At 63.0% G+C, this 21,135-nt stretch overlaps 1 pseudogene; it reads right to left on the reverse strand.

The window, feature by feature from the left end:
• LOC145541188 (uncharacterized) overlaps positions 1-13,722 on the reverse strand; it is a 40,637-nt pseudogene extending 26,915 nt beyond the window's left edge.
• Positions 13,723-21,135: the final 7,413 nt, after the last annotated feature.

The raw sequence follows: 21,135 nt of genomic DNA on the forward strand, positions 1-21,135 counted from the left end.
GCTTTGGGCTGTAGAGAGGGAGGGACCTGCCAGGCCTGGTGGAGGGCAGGGACTGGGGGCATCACGGCTAACCTCATCCTCCCTTCCCCTGCCCACCCTCAGCCAGCAGCACCGTCCCCGACTGAATCACTGTGACGGCCTCCTCACCTGTCCACTTCCTCATCCGTTTCCTCTATAAGCCTCCCCCACATCCAGCTGTGCAACAGCCTGTATGAGTTTTCCAGATGGGAGCTCAAGCCTGTCCTGTACCCACACTCCCAGGATGAGGCTCAGACCCTGCGAAGTACTTGAGCACTGACTACTCCAGCCACCGCATCCCACCGGCACCAGCCACCTAGTCTGTGATTTCTCCGGCTGGCTCCCCTCTGCTTATTTTCTCTCTCTGGGCTGCTTTCTTTCAACTAGCAAAATTCAGCTAAGACCCAGGTTTTGCGTAATTTCCTTTATAACAAATGGATGGATGAGTAGATAGATGGGTAGATGAATGGACGGGTGGATGGACGGGTGGATGGGTGGGTGGATGGGTGGGTGGGTGGGTGGATGGATGGGTGGGTGGGTGGGTGGATGGGTGAATGGATGGGTGGGTGGGTGCGTGGGTGGATGGGTGGGTGGACAGGTAGGTGGACGGGTTGGGGGATGGGTGGGGGGATGGATGGGTGGGTGGGTGGACAGCCCTGGGGAGCTCTCACTTCTTCTTGGGTGAACTCTTCTCCAGAGTGAGCAGTCCCAGTCTCTCTCTTCTTGCTTGGCAGCTTGGAGCCCAGTCTCGCTCTGCCCACTCTCCTCCAGCTACCCCAGGACATCCCTGTCCTTGGAGCCCAAACCACAGCTCTGGGGGCCTGAGCAAAGTGTCCTGGCAGCAGCTGGCTGTGAGCGCCCCTCTCCCACCCAAGCCAGAGCCGTGTTGAGGTTGCCGCCCTCCCTCCCCTGGTGACGCCTGGCCAGAGGCTGCCCCTCATGGCAGGGGAATCTGTCTCCAGGCCACTGCCCCTCAGACACTGTCCAGACCCTGCCCACTGGCCCGGCTGGGCTCAGTCAGTACCGCCCCAGCCGCAGGCCCATGCAGAACAGGGCTATTTTCCCTATTTTTCCCCCAGCCTCCCTTCTGCTGAGAGGAAGACCATGACCTGCCCAAGGGGCAGCAGGAAGAAAGCCTGGAGGTGGCCTGGGTCCCTCACCACAGCCCCCAGCTGGCCGCCCGCACCAGCCCCAGTGGTGGAGTGGGGTGCACACGGGACCCCAGCTTCACCATGCCTTCCCTGGGGCTACACAGCCTACTCCCCTGGGAGCACGGGGCCACCAGACGCCCGCCCCGGCTGCCTGGGGCTCGCACCATCGTGGTGGCTGGCCGCTGCGGCCTCTCTATGTGGGGTTATTCCCAGGAAGGTCTTGGGTCTTAGCTCTAGGTCTGCCCCCAGCTCTGGGGCTGCTTCCCCGCTGGGCACTGAGGCCCCGCACTCCTGTCCGTGGTTGTGAGAATTCTGTCTGACCTGGAGGCCACAATCTCACCTTCCGTTCAACAGCCATTCCCAGGGCTGGCCCTGCCTAGGGTGTATGGCGGGAACAGCGGGGCCTCAAGCCCAGAGCGGCCTCTCCAGGCAGACAGAGGGATGGCCGCACCCTAGGCCTTCCGCCAGGGTCAACCCCACATTTTGGATCAAGCTGTTTCCCCAGCCAACGACATCCGGCCCCAGGAGGTTCATCCCCTACGTTCCCTTGCAGCCTTAGGGTCTTCCCTGGGGGCTCAGGTGGTAAAGAATCCGCCTGCAATGCAGGAGACTTGGGTTCCCCCCCTGGGTGGTGAAGACCCCCTGCAGAACGAAGTAACTACCCCTCCAGTGTTCTTGCCTGGAGAATCCCATGGGCAGAGGAGCCTGGCGGGCTGCAGTCCACGAGGCGGCAAAGAGTCGGACACGACCGAGCGGCCAACACTTTCACTCGCAGCCTTAGCGGGTGCAGGCCTGGGAGTGGGGGGGGGCAGCCGGGCAGCCGCCGAAGGGTGTGCGGCCCCCGCTGACTCGTCTTCTGGAAACGCCGCGTCTGCAGTCAGGACCGCAGAGGCGCCTCAGCCCCACTCCCCGGCCTGATGACCCGTGGCTTTCTGGTTCGTAACAGAGTTGCGCTTCTCATCAAGAGGCTCATATTCTCCAGATGACTCCAGACTTCACAGAGCGAGCCCAAGGCCTTCATTTCTTTAACCCCACGTGAGTTTTCCCACAACCCGTGATGTCATAAAGAACAGCCCCGGGGTGGGGCAGGGTGGACAGTGGGAAGGAGATTCAAGAGCCAGGGCACACGTGTCTACCTACAGCTGGTTCCTGCTGATGTGCGGCAGAGACCACCACGATACTATAAAGCAATTATCCTCCACTTAAATAAATAAATAAAAAAAGAATAGCCCTGGGTCTGGGGTGGCTCTGGCTGCTGACCCCCCAGCTGGGCCCCGCGAGGCTGGCTGGGGGCGGGACACAGCCCCGCGGCTCCTGGCTCTACTGTGGTGCCTGCGTGACCAGGGACAGGGGACCGGGCCTCCAAAAGACTCAGGCTCCCGGTCACTCAGAGTGACCGTAATACCCAGAGTGGGGGCTGGCGTCCCCTGAGTCAGCACTGCGCCGGGCACCAGATTGGACACCGCAGGGGAGTCGGATCGCCTCGCTCACCGGCTTGAGGTCGGGCGCGGGGGCGCTGTGCCCATCTTTCAGGGGCGGCTCCATGGCACCAGACGGACTGCTGGCCCTCGGCAGTGCTGGGGAGCTGAGGCGTGGCCCAGGGGCACCTGGACACCAAGGAGGCAAGCCTCCCTCTGGGACATGAGCCTGCAGAGGCTGCGATGCCCCTGACGTGTGTGCACGCCCATCCCCTTCCCCAAAGCAACCAGAAAGCGCCCCCTGAACTGCTGGGTGCATGGCTCTGCCTGGTTCTGTCCCAGGGAACACAGGCCCGACCGGTAACCTGTTCGAAGCCCCAGGCTCCTGGTGGGCACCTCCCCCCAGCGGGTGTGGACGGGCAGGGACCCCGCAGGCACCGAAAAGTTGCTCTTGGAGGCACTTCTGGTTTTCCATTTATAAAGTAGAGCAAGGCTATAAATCAGAAAAGTATTTATAGGGACTCAGAGCGGCAATAACAGGTTGGAGTGGCCAGCGTGTCTCTGTGACTATTCCATCTTCCACGCTAACTTAAACACGAGAGAAAAAGGCTTTCCAGCCCAGGGCCCGCCTCACAGCCGCGGAGATTCAGTGCGTTTGTAATAATTCATAGACTTCTCACTTTCATTTTTTCTGCTGCCCCGTAATCACATTCCACTATTAAAATGCACTCTGACCGCTGGCCGAGCGGGCCCTCCTCGTGTTCAGACGCGTACAGGGAGGCCTAGGGGACAGGAGGAGGCGGGAGCAGGCAGGGCTGGGCCGCAGTGCCCAGGGCGGGAGGAGGCAGCAGCGGGCAGGGCTGGGCCGCGGTGCCCTACGTGGGAGGAGGTGGCAGCGGGCAGGGTTGGGCCGTGGTGCCCCGCATGAGAGGAGGCGGCAGCAGGCAGGGCTGGGCCGCAGTGCCCAGGGCGGAAGGAGGTGGCAGCGGGCAGGGCTGGGCCGCGGTGCCCAGCGCGGGAGGAGGCGGCAGCGGGCAGGGCTGGGCCGAGGTCCTCAGAGGCCCCGTTGCCACAGCCACAAGACCCCCAGCTGGGGCTGGCGGAGGTCCTCCAGGGCGCCGTCCTGAGGACCCAGCAGTGGATCCCGACAGGACTCGGGCCCCTCACCCGTGCAGAAAGAGGCCCACCCGTGCCAGATGGCAGAGGGGGCGCCCGGTGGTGAGAGCAGGCGTGACAGGCGTGAGTCTGGAGGAGAAACCACCCAGGACAAGGGAGGGACGCCCGGGCGTTTGCCGGGGAGGAGGCGGAGGCTGCCGAGGGCCGCAGGGGGGAAGCAACCCCCTCCAGGGCCCGTGCTCCTCCCCTGTGGCCTGCGCTCAGCAGTGACCCCAGAGCTGACCACCCGTGCTCTGGGCCCTGCCAGCCATGGGTGACCTTTGTGTCTGCACCCCCAGGGCTGGGGACATCTCAGAACCCCAGAGGCTGCCCGGGAAATGTCTGCGAAGGAGGAAGGAAGGGGTGGCTGGAGCCCACACGGAACAGGCCACTCGAGGATCCCAATTCAGACTCCCGCGGTGGCCTGCCCTACCCACAGCACCAGCTCCCCCATCCCTCAGGAGGGTCCGGGCCGAGGTGGGGGGTGCTGTGTCCCCAGGAGGATCCAGGCTGAGGTGGGGGTTGTGTCCCCAGGATGGGCTGGGGTGGGGCTGTGTCCCCAGGAGGATCCAGGCCAAGGTGGGGGGTTTGTGTCCCCATAAGGGTCCAGGCTGAGGTGGGGGGGTTATGACCCCAGGAGGGTCCAGGCCGAGGGCAGGCAGCCCCTGGTTCGGGGCCTGAGAATCACGGAGGTGAGCAGGTGAGCGTTGAGCGGTCGTCCTCGGGAGCCCTCGCTGTCTCGTCTGGGGGGTGGGGGAGACCCAGCCCCGAGAGTGGGGCAGGAGTGGGGGCCTGGCCCAGAGCTCAGCCCCTGGCGGCCACTCCTGCCCCGGGGCCAGGACCCGTGGGGTGCCCAGGGGAGCCTCCCGCAGGAGTCGCGCGGCACGCACGGCGGGACCGAGAGTCCCCTCGGAATATTGATGCCGCTCTCCAGCCGGGGAGGCTCGGCTTGGAAATACAATGTTTGCTGGGTCTTTTTCATAAAGGTCTTTATGGGGCCTGGAAATTTAAACGCCGTGGAGCCTGAGTTGAATTGGAAAGCAAAAGTCTCTAAGCTTGTACATCTTAAAGGAAAAAAAATTCAATTAAGCAGGATTTTAGCTGTTTCAATAAAATTGGACTCTCCCTTTTCAAGATAAGAGCTCTCGGGCGCAGAGCACCCTCCGTGAGCCACTGGTCCCCACTTCCCCCGCGCGTAATCCTCGCTCAGGACACAATGCCACAACAGGAAATCAATGTGCGGTCGGATCCATTTGAAAATATAAAATAAACTAATATATGAGTGGAAAATTGACTTCCTATGGATTAAAAGCAGCACAAATAGCAGAAAAATCTGGCTTTTTAGCAGGAGGCAGTGGTTGAGGGGCAGGGGGCTTGGGAGGGGGCCCCCAGGAGGCTCTGCGGGGAGAGGGGACACCCCACGGCCCCAGAGACGCGGATGCGGGAACCCAGTCAGCACGGCTGTCACCATGGTGGTTGGGAGAGTCTGACCTCAGGAGGCTGCCCCAAGCTGGGGCAGGGGACACGCCTGGGAAAGCCCCCAGCCTCCAGGCCCACAGCATCCCAGGCTCCCTGCCGCCACTGCAGACCACCATCCACTAAGCCACCCACCACCCCCTCAGTGCCCGCCCCTCCACGGCTGCTTCCCTGCACTGGCCGACCTCTGACCAGCCCCCACCAACCTCTGTCCCCACTCACCCACTCGTCCACCAGCCACACATTGACTCACTCATCAAACCACCCACCGACCATCCTCAGTCCACCACCTCACCCACCCGCCCACCAATACACAAACCCGTCCATCTACCTGCCCACCGCCCCCCCCAATATCCACGCACCCTTGCATGCCCACCCGCCCGCCCACCAACCCTCACACCACCTGCCCCAAAATCCCACCTGCTGGCTAGCCGTCCATCCACTCACCCCTCAGTCATCCACAGATCCAACCACCGGCCCGTCGGGCCACCTACCCACCCGGACACACACCCAAATGTCCATTCCGAGGGCCATCCTCAGCTGCCTATATGCCCAGCAACCCACCCAGCCAGCAACCCTCCTGGCCAGCTGGCTGGCATCACCTCACGTCCCCCGACCCTTCGACCATCTGTCCGCAGGCTCCCCGATGCCCCGGCGCTGGACAGCTGAACAGTAACAGGTCTGCGTCCTCAGCGAGGCCCTGCGGCCGGCGTGGGGATGGTCCGCCCTCGAGCACGTCCTCCCCTCCATCCACTCGGCCGACCCTTGGCGAAGTTGTGAAGAGCAGATGGGAAGAGAGAATTAGCGGTGATCAAAGCGGCCCTCGAGAGCACTGGCCAGGCGCTTCTAAGCACCTCCCGGGGCGTGGGGTGTCGGGGGCAGCAGAGCGATGAGACCAAAGACATCCGGGCCCCCAGCAAGGGCCGGCGGGCCTGGGGGCAAAGCAGACCCCACCCAGCGCACCCGCGTCAGAAGCTCCAGGAGACAGTGGGGTGCAAGGAGCGAGCAGACAGACAAACAGGCTCACTCGCCCACTGCAGCCCCGTGGGAGGCTGACCCCGGGGACGACGCCGCTTCACCCTCACCAGCCCCTGGGCAGGGCCCAGGGCACAGGAGGTGGGAGTGGTCCCCCTCTTCCTTCCTTCTTCCCCCTCCCCCAGTCAGCCTCTGTTCAGGTGGCCTGGCCAGAGCAGGATGCCCCTCTATGGCCTCCCCAGACCGCCCTGCGCCCCCTGTCCGGCCCTGGCACCAGCCCCCCAGTCCCGCCGAGGGGGCTGGGGGCAGGCAGGCCAGGTGCCAAGTCATCTGGGCAGCCTTGTTAGCTAGCTCCCCGTCAGGCACAACGGGGAAAACGTTCCATTTGTAAACACTTGGTCAATATGAATTAACACCATCAGGATGGATTCTGGACTAAATTGGACAATCACATTGGCTGCACCCAAGGCCCAGCCACAATAGGTAAATTAGGTCGTCATTAAATTATCATGAAGAAAAAATATGCGTAATCGGCAGCCGGGCTGGTAGAAAGATTATGGTTATTTACAAAAAACGTACTGTTTGCAAATTTGTGCAAAAATTATTTGTTCCTGGCGGAGTTTTATGGGCCTATCTACACATTATCTCTGCCTGAGTCCCAGCCCTGCATATTAATGAATGTCCATGCTTTAATTGGAAACAGAACGGGCCAAATTGTAAATCGCTTTTCTGTCATCTGTCTCGTCTCCACGCAGGTCCCGGGAGTGGAGGAGCGAGAGGGCTTTCCGCCGCCGGCCGGGTGGCTGGCCCTGGGGCCCTGGACAGCCTTCACCCTTGTCACCCCGCAGGCTGGCACTGGAAGAATGGCCCTGTTTGCACCCACAAACCAATGTGAACAGGCTCTGAGGACCCACAAAACTGAGGGAGACTGGGAGGGTGTGTTTTACGAAGGGCTAGGCTTAATGGTCTTTCTCCAACTGGGCTGTTGATCCCGGAGGCCTGAGATGAGGACAGTCACTTACCCTGGGGCCCCCAGCTCTCAGTCTCTCCCGGGGCACCCTGGCTGGGGAAGCAGTCCCCGCACCTCAGGCTGCCCCGTCCACCTCTCCGCCCCAGGCCCGTCACTAGGACCAGGGCTGAACTGGCCTGTCCTCCCTGACACAGCCCAGGGAGCAGCGGCTGCACGCTGTGCAGGGCCAGAGGTGTGCACGCGGTGTGGGACCCGCCCACACGTCTGGACTCAGCTCCCCTCCACGATGCAGCTGGAAGTGGCTCCGACTTCTCAGGCGCCCCCTAACTCCCACCTGCTGGCAGCTGTGGAGGGAGGGGCGGGCGCCCGGGGTGCCTCCTGAGGGGGAGCCTGGCACAAGGCGGCGGGCGGCCCTCAGCGTCCTGGGCACTGCCGCCTCCCCACCTCCCCCGATCCTTGCTGCTTGATTTCTCAGCTTCAGGTGACAAATCACCCAGGGGTGTCAGCACCCGTGGGAACCCCTCGCAGGGCCGGGGTCTCCTGCCTGGGGCGGGGCAGGGCCCCGTGTGCACGCACGCTGGGAGGGGCCTCCATCGCAGCAACACCTGGAAGTTAAAGGCGGGGATGCTGCTGCCCACTGTCAGCTCCAGGCAGGCACCCTCAGGCCCTGCTCCCACGGCCCTGACCACAGGCTCCCGTGGGGGTTCAGCTGCTGAGACTGAACCGCCGGCTCAGGGTGTGGGGCGTGCGGAGCAGAGCCCTGGGCTCCTGCAGGACCGGCCCCACCCCGGCTTGCCCGACATTGGCCGCCTGGGCCTTCCCGTCCTCCAGCACCGAGGAGCCACTCCTGCAGCCCCAGACCCTTCATGGAAACCCGTGCCGCATCCGGTCTTTCCCGAATCCTCCGTGTTCAACCTCGCAGGCCAGCACCCAGGTCCCAGGCTGAGAACTCCCAATGGCCTCTCCCTGCTGCTCCTCCCAAACCAGCCCAGGCTGCTCTAACGATCTTATTGACGAAACAAACGTTAGTTTGTTGCCTTGTCTCACTGGCAGTATTTTCCGACCAGCACCTAGACCCCTGGGGGGTAGACCCCCTGTGTGTAGACCCCCTGTGTGTAGACCCCTGGTGTGTAGACCCCCGGTGGGTAGATCCCTAGCACACAGGCCCCTGGCACGCAGACCCCCGGCACGTAGACCCCCCCCAGCCCGTAGACCTCCCGTGTGTACACTGAATGCCCGTCCTGGCTCACCAGCGGACCTTGCACACGCCAGGTACTGCTCTGGGAATGCGGCTGAATCAGGCAAGAACTGACGGAGGGGCCCGCACCCCGCAGGGCTGCACACTCAGGGATGGACGCAGACACCGCGATTCACCTGCGCCTCCTGGGCAAAGGTGAGCCCCGGAGAGAGGCCAGTGAGGGGAGGAGGTGCGGTCGTGATGTGAGGGGGGAAGGGAGGGCAGGTGGCCCTGGGCGCGGGGACAGCCGGGGGAGGCCCCAAGTGGGTGCTGGGACGCAGCGGGGGCTGGAGCGACCAGAGAGGGCTGAGCCCAGACCTCGGGGTCAGAGAGGCCCCGGCTCAACCCGCACAGGGATCCCCTCCCCATGGAGGGTGGGAGGTGGGCTGGGGCAGACGGGGCAGCGTGGGGAGCCGAGGGCTGGGAAGCGGCTCCTGCAGCCCCGGCCGTGGACGGGAGGCTGGCCCAGGGCAGGCCCCGCAAAGCGTGCCCCAGAGGACCGGGCAGCACTGGTACTGACCCAGGGGACAGCCCTGGGGGGCAAAGTGGGTTTCCGAGTGGGTTTTCACCCAGTGGAGATACGGAGGAGCCGCTGGACACAGCCTCCTGGGACCCAGGAAGGGACAAGAGAAATGGCTTCCAAAGGAAGGTCCTGTGTGTGTTCCTGTCCATGTGTGGGTGGGTGTCCACGTGTGTCCTCGTGTGTCCATGCATGTGTGTTTGCGTGGGCATCTGAGTGTGGGACTCCATGCATGTTCAAGTCAATATTTCCATGTGTCCATACATGTACACGTCTGCATTCGCGTGCATGTCCCTGTGGTCTCCTGTGGGATTCCAGGTATCTGGGTGACCTATCCGCTATCGCCCACTGTGTGTGCCCGTGTGTATCTGCATCCATTTGTGCGCACGTGGGACTGGGGGGAGCAGGCGGTGGAGGCTGGGGTCAGATCCCAGAATGACCCAGGCCGAGCCGGTCTGAGCCAGGCGGAGCCCTGAGCGTCCCCGCAGGGGGACCTTGTCAGGTCAGTATAGGGCCACTGGAGCCACCCTCGGAGCGCAGACTGGAGGGACTGGGCTGCAGTCAGGGGTGACCCCAGGCCTTCCCACCACCATCGCCACCAGGCTGCGGGCACCCCGGGCTCTGGGCTGAGCAGGGCTGGGGGCCGAGCTGCCAGCGGACGAGGGTGGGAGTGAGCCGGGCCCAGCCACCTCTGCCGACTCGAGGCAGTGTCGATTCTACATGACTGACTCATTGATCGCCTCTCTGGGGTTAATTAATTAATTAGGGGCAGCCGTGGAGGACGGTGGGCCGGGCCAGGATGGATCCCAGCACCGGAAGCTTTATCAGTACATAAAAGGGGTGTTTAAAACCCACAAGGCCAGGAGTACGCTGTTGAGGCTTTTCATTAAACAAACCTATAAAATTACTTGCCTCATTATGTATTTTTGCGACTTCCTCTGCCTTCTGAGCTCCCGCCCTACCTGCCTCCTGCAACCCGCTCTAAGTGCCTATTTGAAATCAATTTCTCTAATAATGGACTTAATGAGCTCATCAATTAGGGCTGCCATAACCGAATGTAGCTGTGCTCCGCGGTTATCAGTTAAACTCTGGAACTAATTTCCATGCTTCATCTATCACGAGGGCACCCACGACATTTGGCTGCTGCTCCGGGACGATAGGGAGACCCCAGGCCCTTCCCACCTGGCCGCAAGGGGCGGTGCCGGCGAGGACAATGAGGACGGAGCGCCCGCCCGGCCGGAGCCGCTGGGGCTCGAGGCGCGGCCGGCCGGGTAATTAGCGGTAATGGATGACACGCTTGGCCCAGATAAGACCAGTCGTTCCACATGGAAAATCCCATTACGACTTCTTACCTCTTCTTGCGCCCCCCGCAGAGCTACCCGGATTCCCCCCTTTAAATAATACCTCATGTCTCCCCAGATCCCAGCTGCCCACAGGCCTGGCCCCTCAGAAAGCCCAGTCTGCTCAGCTGGGGCAGGGTCCAGCCCTGCGAGAGCACCCAGGGGCCCAGAGAACCCCGGAAGAAGGCAGGGGACTCACAGAGAAGGTTCTAGAAGTTGGGTCTTCTAGAAGAGAGCGCTGGGAGACAGAGCTATAGCTGGCTACAGCAAGGTGAGTCCCTGGGTCCACCTGCCCAGGGTCAGGACCTGGAAGGGGGCACTGTGGGGGCGCCAAACCAGGTGACACAGTGGATAGAGGAGAGACAGGGCTGAGAAGGGGCAGCTGGCCAGGGAGGCTGCCTGTGAGTGGGCAGGTGGGTGAACAGGCTGGAAGTCGAGGTCGCCCAGAGCTTGGACAGAGCCTGGTGTCCAGTTCAGTCGCTCAGTCGTGTCCGACTCTTTGCGACCCTACGGACTGCAGCACACCAGGCCTCTCTGTCCATCACCAGCTCCCGGAGTTTACTCAAACTTATGTCCATCGAGTCGGTGATGCCATCCAACCATCTCGTCCTCTGTTGTCCAGTAGAGCCGCAATACAGAGGGGCGGACAGACGTGGATGGGTGGGTGGAAGGCAGTCTGCCACAGCTGGAAGCTTTCATACAAAAAGCTGCAGAGGGATGGCCATGCTGCTTGCTGCGTGTCCCACCCGACCCCACGCCACCCCCACACCGAGATGAGAGAGGCCAGGGCCCCAGACTCAGGACACCCTGAGAGTCTCCCCAGGCAGACCCTCTGTGGCAGGGCGGGGAGGAAACCGAGGGACGGAGGCGGCTCTCCCGCCCCTTGCCCTGTCCCCACCAGGGCTCCGGGGGCCCGCACTATGGGCCTGTCCCCCTTGCAGGCTGGGCCGCCCTCACTCTCTGTACTCCCAGGGCTGCAGCCCCAGCCCCACCTCAGGCCAAGCCCAGCCCTCCTGCTGTGAGCCCGGGAAGCCCCCAGGCCTCGGGGGGCAGCAGCTGCGGGCGTTCCAGGGTGCCCCCACCCCACCTTAGGACAGACCACACACACACACACAGACACCGAGAAGGGAGCAGAGACGACCAAGGTGGCGGAGGGGGCTGGGGGCCAGACGGTGGGGGGGGTGGTGAGGGGATGAGGTAGGGTGCGGTGGGGGGCTGGGAGGAGGGTTGGGGGGGCTCCTCCCTCCCCCCGCCCCACAACCTCCAGATCCCACCTCCTGCCGCCGCCCCTCCCCTCAGCCCCTGCTGCGCCCCCTCCCGCACCTAGGCCCACTGAGGCAGGATGGAGTTTGGGGCACTTGGAGCCCGAGGCAGGTGGGTGGGGCTGGCCCCTCCTGGCAGCTAGTGGCGCGCGTGTCACCGCTTAGCCTGCTGCTCCCGGTGATTTGTCATAATCAGCCCGGCTTTTCTCATTAGCGAAAAGCCATTAGGCGACTTTATCTGCAGCTGAGAGGAATCACCGCCTCCCGCACTGCCTGGCCCAGCCTCCTCCTCCAGGCCGACCTCCGGGCTGCCCCGCTCCTCCTCCCCCACCACATGTGCGACCTTGGGCAAGGGTGGGCAGTTGTAAGTCCTTGTCCCTTAGGGCCTCTGAGAGCCAGCAGCTCACTTCTCAGGTGCTCAGAAACAACTGTATCAAGGCCAGGCAAGGCTGTTGCACACTGTCAATGATTTCAGCAGAGGATGGGGCAGAAGTCTCTGGGTGGGTGAGGTTCCAGCACTGGACCTGGGCTCCTGTCGTTCTGGGCTGCAGGTTCTACAGGGGCTGCATAGTCTCTCAGCCACCAGTCAACACCCAGTAACTGGATTAGCGGTGACTCACTTAATGACTCCTTGGCCACACGTTGAACAAAAACCAGGTGTGGGAATATTGTTCTTGGTGTCCACTGTGAAGACTTCAGATTGTCCACAGACCTGGCCAGGGCTATATTTCGTACCAGGTATTCTCCCCAGGGGTCAGAAGCCCTGCATTTTATGTATGGGAGAATGAGGTAGGGAAGGCAGAGCTGGGCTTTCTGCATCCAGAGAGTGTGAGCCAAAGCACCTGCCCCACGCCCATCAGCTCATCACTGGGGAGCACACCAGAGGCCCCCAAGAGCCTCAGTCCCAGTGCTGGGAAGGACTCCGGATCCAGGGAAATAACTCTGCAGTCCCCCGGGTGGGAGATGAAGGAGACAGAGGAGGGGAGACTACAGAGGAGAAGAATTCGCAGAGGGGGACTGTCTGCAAAGGAGGGGCATCTCCAGAGGAGGGGCATCTGCAAAGGAGGGGCATCTCCAGAGGAGGAGTATCTCCAGAGGAGAGGCATCTCCAGAGGAGGGGCATCTGCAGAGGGGGAGTATCTCCAGAGGAGGGGCATCTCCAGAGGAGGGGCATCTGCAGAGGGGGAGTATCTGCAGAGGAGGGGCATCTCCAGAGGAGGAGTATCTGCAGAGGAGGGGCATCTACAGAAGAGTAGATGCAGATACTCTTCCTCTGCAGATATTCCCCCTCTGCAGATACTTGTCCTTGCAGACACTGCCCTTCCACAGTATCTGCAGAGGAGGGGCATCTACAAAAGAGTAGATGCAGATACTTCCCCTCTGCAGATACTCATCCTTGCAGACACTGTCCCTTCACAGTTATCTGCACAGGAGGAGTATCTGCACAGGAGGGGCACCTCCAGAAGAGGCTATTGAATTTCTCCTAGAGGTTGAGAGAAGTTGAGTTACCCATCTGCACAGGAGGGGCATCTCCAGAAGAGGCTATTGAATTTCTCCTAGAGGGTGAGAGAAGTTGAGTTACCCACTGGTGCTGGGTCAGTGACTCTCTCTGACCATCCCCAGACAAGGGACAGGAATGGGGACAGTTTGGCTCAAGGATCAGTATGAGCTCACTGCAGGGGCACAGTTCCCGAATATCTCGTGAGTGCCTTCCTACCTACCCTAGGAGACTTTAAGGCAAAGCCCAGGGAACCTTTTTTGCCTTGATTTTTCTGACTGTAGAAAGAGGGTGGTGAAAGCACCAAACTCAGGCTGTGAGGATTACATACAATGATATAAAATTAGCATAAGTGCCGCGCACGGCACAGGGTAAAGCTAAGTAAATGTTAGAGGTGCTGATGCTGCTGGTGCTGCCTGTAGTGATGGTAATGGTGATTTGACGGTGCTGAGGTAGTGATGGCAGTGGTGATGTGACAATAATGATAACGGTGGTGGTGATGAGGGTGGTGGTGATGGTGGTGATGATGGTGTGGTGATAGTGGTGGTGATAGTGGTGATGGTGGTGATGGTGTGATGGTGATGATGATGGTGGTGGTGATGGTGGTGGTGATGGTGGTGATGGCGGTGATGGTGGCAGTGGTGGTGACTGTGGTGGTGGTGGTGGTGATGGCAGTGGTGCGATGATAGTGGTGATGGTCATGGTTGTGATGGTCGTCTTGGCGATGGTGGTAGTATTGGTGGTGAGAGGGGCATCAGGGTGGGGCTGCCCAGCTCAGTTACTCCCCTGGACAGAAATGAGAGGAAAGATGGGTGAGTCCAGGGTGGGAGGCGTATGAGCAAGTAATTCCAGCTGCCCACGGCTGCGATTGCAGAGAACCTGCAGCCTGGGAGGCCTCAGGGCAGAGGACGAGGCTCCCTGTGGGGCTCCAGGCTGGGAGGAATGACCCAGGGCTCTCTTCTCCCTGCCAGGCGGGGAGGAGGCCCATAATTCAGCCCCTCCCTTGTGATGTGAAGTCAGAGCAACCTCCCCAGGCAGGGAGCTCCGCCCCGCTTAGCACCTCCATGTGGGTCCACACATGGCCCAGCTCAGGAGCCGGCTTCCTCCATGGTCCTGGGGACCCCTGTTCTTTGAGCCCCACCAGCTCCGCCTTCACGCTGACTCCCAGTCTTTGGCTGCACAGCACTCCCACCAGGGTGGGCCAGCTGGCACGCGAGGTCCTCTCCTTGCAGAGAGGAGTTCTGGAGGAGGAAGGAGACCCAGGGATGGGACCGTGGCGGGCAGAAGGCTGACCTGACATGCTCAGGGGTGCGGGCTGGGCAGTCCCGGGGCAGCCAGTGAGGGTGGGAGATCACCGCCCTCTCCTGGCCATGAGGCCCGTGCCACGCCCCCGCATGCCCCTCTTCACAAGCCCTCTGAGCCAGCACCCTTCTCAGAGGGATGAGCGGGTGTCCCTCCTGGCAGCCCAGGCCCTGGCTCTGTGCCCCCAACCCCTGGCTCAGGCTGAGGAGGTGCCAAGTGAGCCCACTTCCCCGGCGGCAGTCGGACCCAACCCCAGCTCTACTGAGACCACAGACCAAAGCCCCCAAAATAACAAGGTGGGCTTGGCCCCTCCCCAGGCCCCAGGCACTCCTTTGAAATGTCTGAGGACAAGGTGGGGGGGGGGTCACCACGACCACAGAGACTCGACCTCAGCAGACCCCTACCCCTTCCTCCCTGGGCAAGTGCAGGCGTCCCCTCAAAGGCACAGGCTCCTGGGAGAGTGGAGGCTGCGGGAGGGCCAGGTAGCACCTGGGTGGCCTTGGCCCTCCTGGCAGTCAGGGACAGAGGCTAGTGGCCACGGGGTGCCCGTCCAGGCGGGGCAGACCGCAGCTGGCAGGGACAGGGTTAAGAGCGGGCCTCCCGGCCTCCCTCCCCTTTCCCTTGAAATGGCTCCCTGGTTCCAGAATGACTCCCTTCCCCTCTTAATCTGTATTTTACGAGTGAGAAGCTTTGCATTATGCAAATCGTTAGATAGGAACAGGTGACATTTCAGCAAAGAACATGAGCCGTGCGGGCCAGCCGGGCGGGCGGCTGATTCAGACATTAGTATTTGTCACCAGGGCGGCAGGGGCGGAGGGGGGCCCGCGATCCACACCTTAAGGTGGAGGCAAGGGCGAGCCCACCCCTCAGCCCCCGGCACCCGGAAGAGGGAGCCTCGGGCACCGGGCACCGCTCATGCAGGGGCAGGGCCAGCACAGCCCACGGACAGACAGGGAAACCGAGGCACAGGCCGAAGCACGGAGCGAGCCCCAGGGCCTCCGGCGGGAGAGGGGGCAGGAGTCCAGCCAGGCAGGCTGTCGGGGGGGCCAGGTCTTCATGCCCCTTCCCGCTGCGCCCAGACGGCCAGTGGTGCCCGGACCAGGCACGCCCTGCTGGCTCTCCACGTACATCCAGGGTGGCCTGGACTCTCACAGTGGCCGTGGCACTCATGGCCCCCACCCGGGGCTGCACCGCCCATCCTATAGACTCCTCCTCCAGCCCCACCTCTGCCCAAGGAGCCCGCAGACCCCCGCCTGCTCGCCACACCCTACCCTGCTCCTCCGGAGCCCAGGGGCTCCCCGGGCCCCTCCAGCACCAGCGGCCCACGTGTGCCACAGCCATCAGTCACCCGGCTGTCAGCGCACCCCCGGCCGTTTCCCGGGAAGTTGTTTGAGAGGAAACCGGCAGAAAGAGAGTGAGGGGCCACCACACTTCACAGGGGAGCCCCAGGCGTGTCCTTCAATGCTCTGGCGGCCTGCCAGCGCTCGCTGCCCTCTCCTCCGCCCTGAGCCCCGAGCTCTGAAGGGCGTCAGACGGGGAACTCCGGTCCTGCGGCCAGAGCCGCTCGCTCCCACGAGGCCCTGAGACCTTCACTGGGGGCTCAGGAGGGCACAGAGCTCGCGGGCTCAGGGCCTGGCTGCTGTAGGGCTGGGCAGGGCCAGCCGGTCAGTCTGGGAGGCTCTGCTGGCCAGGCCCTGGGCAGGAGCAGACACACAGCTCAGGCCCCAGAGGCCTGTGGGTCTCAGGCCAGAGTTGCGCTCAAGGCCAATCTGCCCCTCCGGCCTTGGCTGCAGGTGGAGAGTGTGGACTGAACTCGGGTCTCACTCAGGTCTGCAGAGCCCTGGCCCCCAGCAGGTGCTCAGAGGAGCTTAGGAGCGGGGTGGTCATCAATGGGCTCCTTCACTGGGCAGCCTCACCAAGGAGCTGCAACCACCAGCATTTCTGCTGAGAAAGGCCAACCTGGAAGGCCTTGCAAATCCCACAGCCCCCTTGAAACCCAGGATGAAAGGAGGCTGGGCCCAGGGTCCGGGTGGCAGCCCCCACCCCAGCTGCTGTGCAATCCCAGCTGGGGGGTGGACAATGCCTCCCTCTCCCCAGGGGAGCAGCTCTCTTGGGGAGGCGCTGAGTGGCGGGAATAGCGGTCACTCCTCACATTCACAGCCCCCTCCGTGCCCTGGCTGGAAGGGCAGGGCAGTGGGTGGACCGAGGAGAGAGAGGAGCCTCGCTTTCAGGACCCCCAGGCCCCGCTCAGCTTTGGGGGCAATGCCTAACAGTGTGAAGGTGTCAGGACACACTTTCCCGGGAGGCTTTTGGGTCCTGAGATGGGGCAGAACCTCGCACATGGGAAGCGCCTGACAGGGAATGGAGGGGCCAGGGCTCAGGGCCCAGAGACAAGCCCTGAGCTGCCTGTCCTCCCAGGCCCTTTCCCTGCACACTATGGGGGTGTCTCCTCAGGCAGAGGGCAGGCGAGGGGCTCACTGCAAAGGGAACTTCTGGGCACACCCTGATCCCTCCAGCTGTTTGTGGGATCTGCCCTAGGTACACAAGCCTGGCCGGTGGCTGGCCAGTACTCAGTCGGAGAGAGCTGACCCCACGGACACTGCACGGGGCCCCTGCCTTCCACAACCCACAGGGCAGATCCCGCAGTCACTCAGCAAACACTGCGAGCCCTGGCAGCGGCTTCGGGGGCGGCCACAAGGACGGAGCGCCGGCAGGGGCGGCAGGGCTCTCCTCCCCTGCACGCTGCCGTCTGGCCCGCGGGTCCAAGCCACGCCGACCCCCTCCCTCACCCGGAGCTTAGGTCTTGCAGAGCGGACAGAGCAAACTGCGCAAGGATGACCAGCTTGAGACGTGCGCGCGGCCTGAGATCGGGAGACGGCGCAACGTGGCCACCGGCCAGGGTGGACGCTGGGATCCGGAAGGGCACCCCAGGTGGGGGAGGGGCAGCTCGCGCCGAGACGGCAGGGGGCTGGGCGTGGCCGTCGGAGAGGCCGCGGGGACCCGAGCTGGGAGGCTTCGGATTGCGAGTGGGTCCGCGTGCGCAGCGGAGGGGAGGCGGGCGCTGCCCGATGTCGCGGACAGGTAACAGGGAGGGTCCTCACGGAGGGTACCGCAGACCCCGTCCCAGAGGCCTCACCCCCCTGCAGGCGTGGGAGCTGGAGGGGAGCCTCGCTGGGGCCCTCGTGGCCTGTCTGCGGGAACCCGATGCCGGTCCCTCCAGGCTGTCCCCTGAGAGCCCCATGTTCCACACCTTCGGAGGCCTGTTTCCAATTGGGAGAGGAGGAGCGGGGCCGCCCCGTAGTCCGATACCTCGTGGACCTGCTCCCATGTCCCTCTGAGCTGTCCTCGGAGCCGGGCAGGTGAGGACAGGCCCCAAAAAGCCGCCAGAGGTGGCCGTCCAGGACGGCTCCCCGAGTCAGCTCTCCCAGGAGGCCTCGCTCCGCCTAGGCCCCGCCCCGCGCCCTCAGCACCCCTGCCCCAGGCCCCGCCCCACCGAGGCCCCGCCCCACCGAGGCCCCGCCCCACCGAGGCCCCGCCCAGCGCCCGCAGCAGCCCCTGCCGAGGCCCCGCCCCGCCGAGGCCCCGCCCCGAACCCTCAGCACCCCGAACCCTCAGCACCCCGAGCCCTCAGCACCCCGAGCCCTCAGCACCCCGTGCCCGGGGCTGCCGAGGCCGGGGCTCCGGTGACTCCCCACGCCCCTCGGCCCCCCGGACCTCCCAGCCCTCTGTCCGTCTAGCGAAGGGCAGGCGTGTGTCCCGGCACCTCCCGTCCAGGAGCGCCCAGCACAGCAGTGACATTTAAGTTGAAAAGCAAGGGCGGTGCCTGCCTCCCCGCTAGTTGGCCTGAATTAGCATGAGAAAAGGGAAGCCTCTTCCTTATCGCAGGGAGTCCTCCCGGCCGCTCGCCTTCCCCGCGCGCCGTGCCATTGTCTACTGTCAATAATCACTTACTTTCAGCCACGTAAATGTCATTCTAGGGGTGCTCATAAACAGCCCCGCTCCCTTTTTAAATTAGCAAGTAGAGATATTTATGGGTTTCTATTAAGGGTGGCGGGTGGGGGAGTCGCAGGAGGAGATGGCTGAGTCCTAGGCCGGGGCTCCGCGAGCCCAGATAAGGGAGAGGGGTGGGCGGCCCTCTGGAGCCTGAGCCCCCATCCCAGCCACCCCACAGACCAGACAGCCTTGATGCCTGCAGTTCAGCTGGGTGAACTGGGAGGGAGACTTGCCTGAGGGGCTTGAAGCTGTAGGAGGGTGAGATTCAGGAGGGGGGGGGTCCCAGCACAGAGCAATCAGAGCTCCCTCACTAGTGGGGGCCCCAAGCACCTCACCAGGCCCTGCGGGTCGGTGGCCGAAGGGAAGGTGGTGGTCAGTGGACCTTAGAGGGCTCCTCACGGCATCACAACACTGGTGACTCAAGTGCACCCCCCAGCTGGAGGGTCTGCAGCCTCTGACACCCGTGAGCCCTCTTGAGGTCCCTCCTCCCCAGCAGCCACTCCTTGCTGGAGCCAGAACGATTTTTTGAAACAATTTGGAGTTAAAGTCACAGACAGTACAGAGTTCCAACACACCCGCCCACTGTTCCCTCTCCTTCCTTAGGGGTCACATTTGTCACAGCTACGACCCCTCAACCCACCACGTTCCTCGAATTTCCCACGCCCCCGCGACATCCGTTTGGTGGTTCAGGACCCCTCCCGCGCCCACGCTGCCTCCTGGGCCCTCCTTTCTCCTCGATGTCAGGCCTGGACGGCTTGAGGATGGGCCCTGTGGCCCGTGGGACATCCGGTCTGACCCTGATGGAGAAGACCGGGGTGACATGCCCTCTTGTCACTCTTCCCAGGGGCAGCCGCTCTGCTGGGTGCCCCAGGGGGCGGTGACCACTCTGCCCTCCAGGCCTGGAGCCTGGACAGGTCACTAAGTGCAGCCCCCATCGAGGGGGGTTAAGCTCCTCCTCCGAGAGGGGGTCCAGCACATTTCAGCGAGAACCCACCAGGCCCCCCACCCACGCCTTGTGGCCCTGAGGCCTCAGTGCCATCCCTGCCCCCTTCCCCACCCCCAGCCTCTGCAGACCCCACCTGTGCCTTCAGGCCCCCCACCACAGCCCAGTCTGCTCGCGCGCTGGTGTTGGCCCTTGTGAAGGGTCAGGGGCTGTCTCATCACACCAGACACACTCCCGGGTCAGGGCCGCCAAGGGCCACAACAGGGAGGAACTTACTGTTCCTTAGTGTGTGCACGAGTGTGCCAGCCGTGTGCAAAGCCGCCTCCAACTCACCACAGCCCCTCAGGCGGCAGGAAGCCTGGTGGGCAGAGGTGGGGGAGGGGTGGTGAGTTGGGAGGACCCTGGGCAGGCCGGGTGGACAGATGGTGGTCAGGAAGACGGAGGCTCAGAGCAGCAGGACGGGCCTGCACAGGCCAGCTCAGGGCCCAGAGGGCCGGGGCTGGCTCGGGAAGTGGACGCCAACAGGCTCGGGCCAAGTGGCCCTTTGGCCACAAGGAGACTCTGTCTTCCTCCCCCCACGGCCTCAACAGAGGTGACGTAAGAGGTTAAAGACATCTGATAGGGACAAATGCGGACAGATTCCAGGCTGGCTCACACAACGTGACCTCGGGAGGCCCTGAAACAATCCTGCTTTTCTAAAGGCAAGTGAGAACAGTCAGACCTCATGGTGAAGGGCCCCATCTGCCCCAGCAAGGGAGCGGCTGCTGCCCACCCTACCCTGCCCTGCTCTGCCAGGGGACAGGGGCCCGGTAGTCATCCGGTCGAGCTGGCCTCCCCCCTCAGGAGAGTGGCAGGACTGGGTGTGGCGTGGGCTCCCGGGCTACGTCCGGGCCAGCGACACTGTCACTGGAGAGCCTCCCCCACAGCCACAAGCGGGACAAGTGATGTCTAGCAGGTGAGGTGTCCCAAGAGCAGCTGCAGGAGCCGGTGGTGGGGAGGCTGGAGGATGGGAGCCCAGACAGTGTCCCCTCCAACTGGGTGGAGGTGGTCCGATGCTGGGGCCACTCAGGAGTGGCTTGGCACCCTTGGGCTCCAACTGAACCCTCTCCCTCCCAGCCAGGATGCATTAGTGGGACCTGGGCCCCGAGGGTGGGCTGGGGGGGGTGCTGTCCTGGAGTGGGTCAAAGTGCGGCTGGCCACCTGCAACCCCAGGCAGGAGGGAACCAGCCCACCTGCAGCCACCCTGGGGAAGGGGGTCGCCCTCTGGTAGCTCGGTTCTGGGGGCCTGGGCTCGGCCTCCCTCCTGGCCCTGGTGGCGGCCGCATCCATGCCGGGGTGGTTCCCGGCTCCTGCATCCAAGATTCCACCTTAAATGGGTTTGATCAGCCCAAGCACCGGTGAGCGCATGCTAATACCGGCTCCAATAAAGAGCAAATCAGGACCGAGTCGACTGGTCTTATCACACAGTCAGAACTGATGGCTGCAGGAGTCGTAAAGATCTCATTTAATCTCGCACCTATCTATCACCGCGGACGTCTTCACCCTCTTTGTGCCGGGGTAATATGTGCTCATTACGAAAGCAAAACAGACCTGGCATGAATAAACGCAGGATGGAGTACTCACTCGCAATGTGACAGCATGATCAGTGGCCGCAGTAATCGCAGGGAATCGCGGCTAAATTATTCCATAACCGTGATTTGAGGGGACAGCCCAGAGCACCCCACGGCTGCCAGCAGCTGCGGTGACGTGTCCTGATAAAACATCCTTCCCAATTTACGGGGCCGCGCTTGACCAACCTGCCGCGGCGTGCCCGCTGTCTAATCATGCCATCAGCTCGGCAAGAAGGGGCTCAATTGGGACTCAAATGAAAGGAGATT

This window comes from Giraffa tippelskirchi, chromosome 1, assembly GCF_054371585.1.
Source record: "Giraffa tippelskirchi isolate mGirTip1 chromosome 1, T2T-mGirTip1v1.2.pri, whole genome shotgun sequence".
Taxonomy (NCBI): domain Eukaryota; kingdom Metazoa; phylum Chordata; class Mammalia; order Artiodactyla; family Giraffidae; genus Giraffa; species Giraffa tippelskirchi.